We start from the raw sequence: 12942 nt of genomic DNA, 5'->3' as shown, positions 1-12942 counted from the left end.
TTCCCAAAATGGCTTCCCAATTCAAAGAGAGAGAGTGAAAGGGTGTGTAGAGCGGTCATGTTCATGCTCCAAGATAGGGTCGTCAGCTTTTGCTCAAAATGGCATCTCCCCATTCAAAAAGAGATCGTAACCAATTTTTTCCAGTTTTTTCCAAGATGGGGGGGAGAAGAAAACCTAGGATGGAATAACACGACACACAGAGAGAAAGAGAAAAAAAAAACGCCATCTTGTCATTTTCTGATAGGGTACCGGTGTTCGAATACTTTTGTGACCGACTGTACCTCCGGATCATGCCGTTGAGCTTCCGAAAATTTTTTAAAATCCAAAAATGGAGATTTTGTTATGGAATCAATTTCGATTCTTGAAAGAGCGTCAGCAACGACGTTTTTTGAACCTTGCACATGCCTAATATCAGTAGAGTACTGAGAAATAAAATCTAAATGGCGCAATTGTCGAGGTGAACATTTATGAGGGTTCTGTTTAAAAGCGTATATTAACGGTTTTTGATCCGTATAAATTATAAAATTTCTGCCCTCTAACATGTGTCGGAATTTCTTAATTGCAGAATAAATAGAAAATAATTCCCTATCGTACGCGGACCATTTCTGTTGACTTTTACTGAGTTTCATAGAGAAAAATGCTATAGGTTCCCATATTTGTTGAGACAACTGCATAAGTGTGCCGCCGATTGCGACGTCTGAGGCATCTACCCAGATGCTTAGCTGGGCTCCGGGAATAGGGTGTCTCAAAAGGGTAGCCTGAGCAATGGCCCTTTTGGCAGCAATAAAGGCTTGTTCAGCATTCTCGTTCCAATTTAATTGTGGGGATGAATCCTGAACACGAGAACGAGATTTCTTTTTATTAATATAGCCTTCTAACAATTTTATTAAAGGAGAAAGAATATGTGCTGCTTTAGGTATGAAACATCTGTAAAAGTTAAACATGCCTAAAAATCGGCGAAGCTGAGTGAGAGTGGTAGGTTGAGGAAAATCTAAAATACATTTGACTTTGTCAGGAAGAGGTTCAATTCCGTTTTCACTAAGGTGAAAACCTAAGAAATCAATAGATGTTTGATCAAAGGTGCATTTTGAAACATTTATGCAAAGTCCATATTCCTGAAGTTTGGAAAATAAAGCTTTCAAATGCCTGCAATGTTCCTCAGAATCTTTAGGGGCTATGAGCAAGTCATCGACAAAAGCGTAAACGCCTTCTAAATCCCGCGTGACTTCATCTATAAAACGTTGAAAAGTCGCAGATGCATTGCATAAGCCGAATTGCATACGGATACTTTCGAATAAACCGAATGGTGTGCATATGGCGGTTTTGTGGATGTCGGCTGGGTTAATTGGTATTTGATGGTATGCCTTAATCAGGTCGACATGACTAAAAATTTTAGTACCGTGCAATGCAGCAGTAAAATCGGCTAAACATGGAATAGGGTATTTGTCTTTTATTGTTTGAGCGTTCAATGCTCGATAATCTCCTACAGGTCTCCATTCCAGACTTCCCTTTTTTGGGACCATGTGAAGTGGGGATGCATAATTGCTGCTCGAAGGTCTCAAATGCCCCAATTGCATCATAGTTTGAAATTCTTGTTTTGCTATTTTTAAGCGATCTGGAGCTAACCGACGAGGTTTTGCAACCACAGGTGGACCTTTAGTTATGATATAATGAACGGTGTTGTGTTTAACAGGTTGGTTAGGATCTGGTAATCTAGTAACTGAAGGAAATTCTTTTAAAATTTTGTGATATGGTGTATCACTAAATACAGTTTTTACTGAATAAATGCTTGCATTTTTCACGCAACCGACGGTTTTAAAATGCGTTTTTAAATCTTTGAGACATTTGTTTCTGAGATCAGGCACCAATTCAAAGAAATGGAGAAAATCTGCTCCAAGAATGGGTGTACTAACATTTGCTATAAGAAAAGTCCATGTAAACTGTCGTCTTAATTTGAAATCCAAAGAAAGTGTTTTTTGACCATAAACATGAATAGTAGAAGAATTAGCAGCGAAAAGTGTTTGTTGGGACGAATTCCGTTTTTGAGAATTATTTGCTGGAAGTAAGGACACGTCAGAGCCGGTATCGACCAAGAATGAAAGGTTTGTTCTACGGTCACGAACGAACAGGCGACGTGAAACTTGAGGCAAAGAATAAGTCGCCTCTATTCTTTGCTGGTTTCGTTTCCCTGCCATGAACAAGGTTTTGTACATTTGTCATCTCTACACTTTTTCCCAAAACGTCTATGATACCAGCAAACAGAATAATCTCACCTTTTGGAATTGCTTCTTTCCTTATTGCGATCTCCGCGATTTGGCGAGCGACCACGAGAAAGAGAAATGCGATCAATACGTTTGTTTAATTTTTCTATTTGTTTAAATAATTTATCCTCAAGAGACTGATCGACTGTGCGAGAAACGGCACAAGTCCCTGGGGTTGGATTTACTTCTAAAATTCTGTCGGCAATTTCTGCAGCTTTATCTACAGTTAAATTGGAAACCGCTGCCAAAATAGACTGAACAGTCGAAGGCAAACGTTGAAGGAATAATTCTAACATTAAGTTATCAGGAACATTTAAAGATTCTGCTCGACGTTTCATATTTCTAAGCAAATCGGAAGGTTTTCGAGAACCTAATTCTTCTCCAGATAATAACTGGCGAATTTCTTGCTGAGAAGATTCTCCTGAACGATTTATTAACTCAGTTTTAAGCTTTGCATATGGATCAATAGGGTCTGGTTTCATAAGTAAATCCCGTACTAGTGATGCGATATCTGGAGGAAGATGAGAAACTACATAATTATATTTAGTAATGGATTCTGTGATAGGTTTGGGGGTGGCAAGAGCAAAGGTACTTTCACACATAATAAACCATAAAGATGGGTCTGATCGGTTATAAACCGGAATTTGGACGGCATAAACATCAGACATTGTGCAAGGTTTTTAAGACAAAATAAAAGGAAAAATTTAACTAAAGAAAATGAAATTAAATGATAAGTAGAAAACAGAATTATAAAATGATCTATAATTACTACTCATCTGTGATTCGGAGGATGAAAACCGATGTAATCCATTACTTCTGGTTTGGAGATCTTGAGTGATGGCTTGTAGTCAAAACCGAAAGTGCTTGAGAACTGTTCATATGATTTAACACAGTCCGGGTCACCATTATGGAAATTTCCTGTTATGTTTTTACCACCAATCCTCGAATTCCATATCACAGATTATGTTCTTACTGCATTAATATAATATTAACAAGACATAGTGCACAATAAAAATTAAGCTTTATTTAGGAACTTCGCGCACACTGCCCGACAGCCTGCCTGTTTCGCTCTGCTCGCTACTCGTAAGAAACTTCTCCTCTAGGGTTGCCACACTTATCGGAGGGCGCAAGGCGCGCTCCTTATCGCCATCACCACACTGGCGTCGCCGCATAAATTCACAAAAATAAGAGTCAAAATTATCCTCTGCGGTGCCGGTATCCTCCAACGTTTCGACCATACTAACGATCTCCGACGTTTGACCACACCTTCCTACAAACAGGACACTTGTAATGGCTACTAAGTACACCTTCATTTACACACCAATCAATTAATACTCTTTTCCCTTTCGTTCCAAATCGTACAGAAACTTCAAATTAATCTTACCATATTCAGCCATTTTACCGTGTAAACCACAAAATAGCAACGTACTTCTTATCTAAAATCCGACACACAAACAAAATCCAAATCTTTTCCCATGACACAAATTCAACGCAATCACGCAACCAATTACGTCATAATAGAGTTTCCATAGCATTTAACTACTCAGGTTACCATAAATGAAACAAAAACTTCGCAATAAATGAAACAACAACTTAGCGATAGCTCGAGGGGCACACTTAAATCTACGCTAACCAATAAATATTTTTAAACTTATTTTTAAGCATTCAATAAAAAATATAATAAAAGCTACAATTAAAAATTTTCAAATAAAAGACCGTTTACTAAAAAAGATTCTGTTTCACAGTAATTATAAAATCGAAAAATATTTGCCCAGTAAAATTACTCTTAATTGCTAATGTAATTTGTTCGTCAAAAACTAATAACTCTGGCTATTTAGAAGCATATTGTTATCGGTTGCTTGTTAAGTATTTTTTTAATTGTAAGCAAGTTAGCTTTATGTAAATGCAAGCTACATTTTACTAATATAATTTGTGAGTGTCAACAAAATTTAATTTCAGCTTATTTATTGTTTTAAAAAGTATATTTTCAACACAAAGCGCGTTAGCCCAGTAAAGCAGTCATTCTCGAAACAGCACTTTGCGTCGAATCACTAAAAGCGTTGAATGACTTTTCAAATTGTTGCCACCAAATATCATCTTATATTATATTTAAAAAAATTAAATAATGAAGAATCTGCATGAATATATGTGCATTTCTTGAAATGTGAAAAAACAGTGGTATACTTAAAGCCGACAAATTTTGAATAATGTAGTCTTCCACCCAAATCTGTGCAACCTGGAAACCTGAATTTTCTATTTCGATTTTGTTTTATTATCTATTTCACAGTTTCTTAAACTGTGGATCACGACCCCAATTGGAGTTGCGAGACTTGCAGTAGGGATCGCAAAAAATTAAGCAATTTTTTATATTTCTTTAACTTATTATCGCAATTTTATATTTACTAAATATTTTTACAAAATGTATCTGAAAATAGATAAAGATAAGACAATAGAGACAAAGAAAAAACGAAAACGTTTCGAAGCATTTTTTAATAATTGAAACTTTTATTTTTAAAAATTAAAGTCAATGACCTAAAACTGCAATAGTATGTTACAGAACAAGTGAAGAAACTGATGGTTTCACTCTACACGCGTGTCGGATGTGCGCAATGCTTTTGGCGTCCCACCAAAACGTTTGAGAAACTGTGATCTATTCTAGTGTTTTTTAAGTAGTTTGTAAAACTTTAACGAATTTTTAAATTAAAAATTCAGTGATTTCAAAGCGATCAGTGGTAACATTGTACGGAATAAAACGTTTTTATCTCCAGGGCGCATGGCTGTCTAACCGGAATTCTAAAGTTATGCTGTTTTTAAGTATTTTAGCTCAAAGTGGCGTTAGCCCAAATACTCTTGAACACTTGTACGTATGTGTAAATGAAGAAAACGCCACTTTGGGTGTGATATAAAAGCTGAAAATTTTTATTTTTTATTTAATTTATGTCTTAGAACGCAGGCTCCTCTCAATTGGCCAGAGTCGCTACAATTAAGTAGTGAAAGAGGTGCTGGGTGAGGCGATTATTTTTTGGTGACAACACCTGATTTCTCCTTTTTTACCACGTGACCTTCAGCCTTCCGCAGGCATACGGATAGAAGTTGAAACTCGTGGAACTTCATCGTCCGTTACCGCACATCGACTGGATTGCAAATGTCAATCAAAGTGAATTCGCTCGCTGATTGAAAAATCGTATATGCATCGCTTGGCAATGCAGTAATGGAAACGGGCCTTTATGACAATTAGGTGTTTTACAGTTACAGGTTGAGGCATGGCGGACACCTGCGTACCATACGTACATTAAATCTCGTAGGGTCTTGCTAAATGTTGAGCTTTCGCTCCGAATTTGAGGGAGAACTAGTAGAAAGATAGTTCGAGGGTTTCCCACCGTTCTTTTTTTTACCCTACGATCACTTTCTCATGAAGACTTTCGGCTGCCTTATATTTTGAGAGCTTCCTTTTCGCGGAGACACTGTTATATGCTTACAAACATCCGTGCTTTCTCCGGTATTTGAACCCAGATCCATCGCTACGGTAGTCAAGGTCATTAATCATAATACCGGCATTTGGCGGCCTTGGCGATTTAAAAGATTTGCGTGCCCTTTGCAAGTCTGATTTTCGTTTCAGTTTCAGAATAATTAATTAAGAAAGGGATGATATAAGTGTATGGCGCTTTTATGAAAAGTGCCGTTTTGAGATAAGGGTGCAGAAGTTTTTGTCAGTCAGAGCAATTTTTCAACTTGTGCTTCTCGGATGTTTCAATAAATTAAACTTTATTTCTTTAAATAGTCTTTTTTTAAATCACCTTAAATTTTATAAAAATGTCTTATACTAAATCTTTAATATTATATCAGAGTTTGAACTTTTCTTATGTTCTATCTAGTAGTTTAAATATTCTGCCTGATTTCCTGTCAGCTATCAATGCATATATCAATTTCAGCTATATATATATATAATTATAGGTAGGGATGGAATGTTTCAAACCACCCCGTCCTTCATTTAATATTTTCTTTTTTATGGTATTTTCCAAATTTTTAGTATCGCAACTTACGAGTTTTCTAGAAAAAGAAAAAATTCTTTCTAGAAATTCTCTTAAAATCTGCTCTGTATGAAAGAGAACGAAGCAATCCAGGAGAAAATAAAAGTTATCATGGATTGATAATAAATAATCATCAACTATCTGGAAGGTTCTTTTATGTTAACTAACCAGTTTTTTATGTTTTGGATCTTTACTATCACTTGCCCCTTCCATTTTCCTGCCAGAATGCAAATTAGTTCAAGTTTATATAAGGTAGAGTTTTTAGATTATAGGATAGAGTGCGCCACAAGATTGTAGCGTGACTGTAGGACAGAGCACTCTGCCTCCTGATGTCATGCTACTAGCTTACTATCTTAGATAAAATATGTAATCTTAGGCTTTGAATTATAATTGTTGATAGTTGAATATCCACCCCCGTTAAGTTTCGAGCCAACTTCGCGTTAATTGATCTGTGTAGCCTTTGGCTACTGGCTTATTTAAATTAAATTCTATATTTGACTTAACTGTTATTTGAAGTTATCTCGCCATAAATGGTTGGCTGGGTTGTAAACATTAATTGTGCCTTCTGATTTTATTTAGTTTTAAATAAATGATCTTTTATACCCTCCTTATGTTTCATTTCTTGCTTTGGAATTAGCGATAATTCGCTGCCATTCTACAAGAGTTTGGTCAACACTGAATCATTGCAAAATATATTAAAATGCTAGAAGTCAATTTAAATCAATTTCTGATTATAAATAAATTCATAATTTACATAGATATACATAATTGTAAAATAAAAATTGTTTAAAACACATTAACGAAAATTATTTCACGACGCATCACATGTTTTGGTAAAAACTGTTCGAGTTTATTCAGTATTTCAAATCTACTTTTCCAGAAAGCGCAGCCGGCTATTTCTGTAAAGTAATGTAGATGCGGACATGTTTGAAAAACGCTGGATTGGCATGAAGATGCTGATGCTTTGTTTTAAGCGAGAAACTGATCTGCAATTTATGAGCCCTTCTTTATGCTTTGGCACTATTCTGAAGAGTTTTCAACTTGCATAAAGTTCAGCACCGTTTATGCTGGAGCACCATTATGAAGCGGTCTCATTTGAATGCTACATCTCTATCTAGAGTATAATCTTCCATGTGCCGGATGGACAATTTTTTCTGATAGGAGGCAAAAGCCTCAAAACGCTCATCTTTATTACATCTATTAACAATTTTATGCTGCACATCTAACAAAAATGTAAAACTCGAACAAAAATGTAAATGTAAAACTCGCAACTTTAGATAAAACTTCTGTAGGGACAGGCCATTACCCGAGGTATATGCATGATGCATAGGCTTCATTTAAGACGATGAAGGTAATTTTGTCGAAATCACGTATTAAAAAAATTCGCGAAAAGCTTTCTGAAGGTTCTCACTGTTTTGAAAACTTCTACACTTTTTGAAAAAATAACTAACAAGCGCCATTAAACAGTACAAGTAAGAACTAATATTTGCTTTGTAATTGATTATGGCTTTTTTTTTTCGAATATCACCATCCATTTCGGCCGATTTTTTCATAGTTTTCGAAAACTGGTAAAAAGCTGGTAGAGAATGAACTTAAATTCTTCATTACAGATTTTACACTCTGCTGAAAACTTCATCATCTGTTCTCAAGAACAGGCGCTCATGGCGCTACCTAACGTTTTCAATGAGAACTGATAGGGGGAACGCAAAAAAGGCGACGTGAACTTAAGATTGGTATTTACGAGTGCACTAGTCTAACATAAAAGATTTGAGTGTAAACCCCGTGAGGTGGTCTCTCGAAATCTTATGTAGACAGTGATATTCCACTTGTTTTGAATGTGAAATGTATGAAATTTCATCAAGATCGGGATAAAATAGCCGATTTATATGAAATGACTCAAAAAATTTCTCTCTCTCTCTACATATGTGCAAAACTCATGTGCAAAATTAAGAGAATTTGCAACGCAGATATTACGAATCGAATATGTAAGCGTATATATGCTTGTTTGCGGAGTTGTGACTGTGGACAGGATAAAAGCACACGAGAGGTTTTCGGCGACTTGAGTGTTCCTACTCCTACACAACATTCGCCGTGTTTATCGAAAGAGTTGCGAAAATTGTATAAGGTACCATGTAAAATGACTATCCAGGAACATGATGATGGATGACAGAATGAGATAAAGAATTGACCATAGACTGGAGGCAGGCCAATCACAAGCACAGTGGTTGAAGAGCTCAGGCTACTGTGGAAATTGTTTCAATACCTTGGATCCATATCGAGAAGACCTGGACAAGGTCGACCAAGATCCGCAATGCCGAATGAGGAAGGTTAGTTGGCACTTTCACTGCGACGACACATTACTGCTACAGCTTCACAGGCCTCACATAAGCTATATGCTGCCATTGGAATCCAAATTTCACAGTCTAGAGTTTCCTGAAATCTCGATGAAGTAGAGCTGTATGCCAGAAATCCTGCTGTTTGTTTCCTGCTTGCACTACGCAACAGAGCGTATTCAGCATAGTGACGACAATATGCCTAGACCAGGCTTTAGTGGAGCACTATGCTTTTGAATAGAGATTCAGCTGGACACTGATTCTCGGGATATGTGTATCTGGAAAGAGCCTAGAACACGATAGCATTCCTCGCTCATTAGGGAAAGGATCATTACGGTGGTGAAGGTGAAATTGTTTGGACAATAATTATATTGGATGACCGCATACCCCTGTATGTTTTGGAAGAATATTCACAGGCTACTATGAGGTAAAAAGAGGAGATTCAAGAGTCTAATTCAACTCTTCAGAGGCACAGCTGGTTCTGGGTTCCTGTTAATGGGCGACAGCGCTCGTCCACATAGAGTTCAGCTAGTCGACGATTACCAGGAAATTGAGGATATCCGCTGCATGGATTCGCCAGCCAGATCTCTTCACCTATAGAGCATGCTTGGGAAGGTCATGGGTGGACAATTTCATCTCGCCATACCCGTCCAAGAACTGTCCCGGAGTTGAAACCTTCCTTGCTCTAAGATTGGGATCGACTAACACAGGAACTCCTTAACTGCCTCTCATCCAGTATACCGTCACGTTACACGACCTGTAGGGTTGTGAAAGGAAACCATACCGCATATTAGATTATATTATCAGTTAGATATCACAACTTGGATTTTGGACATCCCTACGCTATGAGCTTGTAAGATTCCCCACTGTGTAATTCTAAGCTACAGTTGAAGAATCTTAAGAAATAGTAAGCGAATAATCGCTTGAGTTCGTGTACAGGAAACATTAAGAAGGGGGAAATAAATCTTTATTATTCCAATTAAAGTTTAACAAAACTCCGTCTTGGTGTTGTATAATAAAGCCGACAGTAGTAAAGCCCCGTCCTCAGCCGGCGGAAATGACGTAACAGAAAAGGGGCGTGGTTTCCACCATCTTGGATCACGTGATAACCGGAAGTGACGTAGATGGATGGGATGACGTTGACGAAATGAAGTTATGCATAGTTCCGTTTTTATTCTGTGGCAACGACTCAATTTTTGAAAGTTTTTATTTTTTGTGGCAACGACAATATTTTTATGTTTATGGCAACGGTATTTTGAACCACGTGTTTAGACATCACTTTTAATTTATTATTTTTAATTATTTAGGCTTTTTTAATTATTTAACACTTGATTAATATTAATTATTTACTCTTTTTAATAAGTATTTTAACTATTTAATACCTCATTAATAATTTAATCCATTATTTTTTAAATTATTTTAGTGTAATTTAATGAATACCTTTTATATAATTGTACGATTTTTAAAAGCTACTCTACGTTCGGGATTCGAACCCTGCATCTCTTGCATGCGAGACCTGAACGTTACCGCAAGGCTATGCTTTATCTCTTGAAATTTGTTATTTGTCACCTTCTTTATCCGTTTGACCTTTGTGCACCATGATGTCACTAGGAAGGATTACGTATGTGCGAACCTGCTTTGACATGAAAACCACATCACACGTTGGTTTTATCACAACGGCGAACGAATACATTCTTGATGGCCAATCAGATTCTTGCTAATAATATCCTTTTTTGTAACCAATGAGTATGTTTATGTTTCTTGAAACGGACTAGGCTTTCTGAATCACTCTGTTCTTTGATGTTTTAAATGTAAGTTTTCCACGCAGTTTAATTTTTTTTATTTTTAGTATATTTTTAATTGTTTTCTTTTTTCTTCTCATTTTTACTAAAGTTAATTTATTAATTTTTCATTTAATATGTTTTCCTTTTCCAAACATAAAGTTTATTTTTAACTTTCGCAAATTGACGTTTATTTCTACAAAATTGAATTTACATTTTCCTTTTATTTTGCAAAAGGTTTTTTCCAAATTTATTAATTTTCGTATTTTTACTTTATTTTTCATTTATTTATTTTTTACGAATTTAATTTTTCCTTTTCACTTTTTTATTTTGCAAAAGTTTTTTTCCAAATTTATTCCTTTTGGTATTTTTATTTTATTTTATTTATTTATTTTTTTGGGGCGTTTAACTTTTTTTTGGTTTTACAAAAGTAATATTTATTTTTACAAATTTAATTTTTCCTTTTCGCTTTTTATTTAAAAAAAAAAATTGTTACCACATTTTTAACTTTATTTTTTTTTACTAAAGTTATATTTATTTTCATAAGTTTAATTTTTTGTTCAGTTTTTTGTTTACCAAGTGCAGTTTTTTTTTTATTTTTTCGCTTATGTATTTTACTCCCAAAAGTAAATTTTAATTTTTTTTCTCTTTCCTTTAAAATTTTTTTCTTGTTACATTTTTATTTTACCCTTAACTTTTTCCCCCCTTTTTTTAATACATCATGATGTTACATTTCCATTTCTCCAAAAAAAAAAAAAAAAAAATATCTTACCTACATTTCTCTGTCTACGAAATTTTAAGCTTAATTTACATCATATAACTTCACTCTGAAAGGATAATATTTTCTGTAACTTTAAACCAATGCGCAGAATGTTCATTCTATATAGTTTAACTGGAATACTACATTTCTTACTTTTTATACTACTAAGTTGGAGATACTCAGAACTTTCTCTTCTAATGTATTGTATTAATTATTAATGACTATACTAACTTTTTGGCCACCTATACAAAACTTCGCGGATTCTCTTTTACAAGTCTTACCTTTATTCAAAGGATTCACCAAACTATGTTTAGAAAATGTAATTTTTACACTTTCCATTTACACATTTATATTTAGCCTTATATTTAACTTATAAAACACATTGATGCTGTATTTCTGATTCCTTTTCCCCAAAATTTAAATATAGACTTACACAAATTTCGTTATTGCAGGACGTGCTGACTTTGAACAAATCTTATAAGGAGTAATAAATTTTTATGGTATGAAGTCCAAACCAATGCATGGGACATTTCTACCCAGTTAAGCTTAGATACGTACCAATAGTACTTCATTTCTTATTATTTTACTCTACAGACATTTATACGCATATATTCAGAACACTCCCTTTTATTCAGTAAGGTTCATTTATACTACTAACACAAATTTTGCTAACTCTTTGAAATATTTTACAAAAATATTTTGGATTTTCTTTCACACGTCCTACTTAAATCACCAAACATACACTGAACCTTGATTTTCCTTCATGTGAAAACGTCACACGGATTCTTATATGATTCCACCATTTACCGCACAACTTTATAAGCACTACTATATTTGAACTTATCACAGCCTTACTCTCTTAACAAGGTACAGACGATCGAATTATTTTTAACTACAGAGAAGAATATCCCCATTGTAAAGTCTTATTTTAAATTTGAATTATAGTCACATTTGTGAAAGAGAACTCAAAGTCTATGGAATTACTATTCAGCCATGGAAATGAAACTTTGTCGCCTTTTTCCCACCTTGGAATATAAAAATTTCTTAACTTGGAATATTGTTTTCAACTACTAAGTGTGATTATTAATTTTTGCTGAGGCTCATAGCTTTTTAAAGTATTCATTGTAACTTAACTGAAAGATACTCATATTTCACATTGTCAATAATTTATTTAGCACTGAACTCTTTTGAGAACGAAATTTAATGTATCATACCTGACAAATAACCCCTACATAGCTATGATACATTACACGAAAAACTGAGTAGAGTTCCAAATAATGATCAACTTAGTAATTGACTTAAAAGATCTAACACAGTCAGTTTAAGATAGAAATTTCAAACTGGCATTGCTTAGTAATGAACTTTTACAGCGTTTTATGAAATTTTACTTCTCATAGATAGTAAATAAAATTACACACAAATAATCATACATAATAGGTAATAATGACAGAAACTAAATATAATGATCTACTATAGTCACCAACTTTAAAAATTTTAACGCATTTTAGTATGACTTATCATAAGAAAGACGACACTTTCAAAAAAGCATTATTTTAATTAAACATTGGAGGCACACAATCCTGCGCACATGTATAACATTTTTATTTATCATGAGCATGATATCAAAACGTAAATAAAATACATTTACAAAGTACGAAACACATTTCTCTTTTAATCGGCTGCATTCTTAAGAAAAGATGCAGTATGAAATGCTTAGAACCACTCGGTGCCACAGTTCCTCATTTCCCCACGCATTGATCAAGATATATATGTATT

This window comes from Stegodyphus dumicola, chromosome 4 (assembly GCF_044657685.1).
Source record: "Stegodyphus dumicola isolate Sdum_Otavi_A_Nest chromosome 4, ASM4465768v1".
NCBI lineage: Eukaryota > Metazoa > Arthropoda > Arachnida > Araneae > Eresidae > Stegodyphus > Stegodyphus dumicola.
This window is presented reverse-complemented; position numbering follows the sequence as displayed.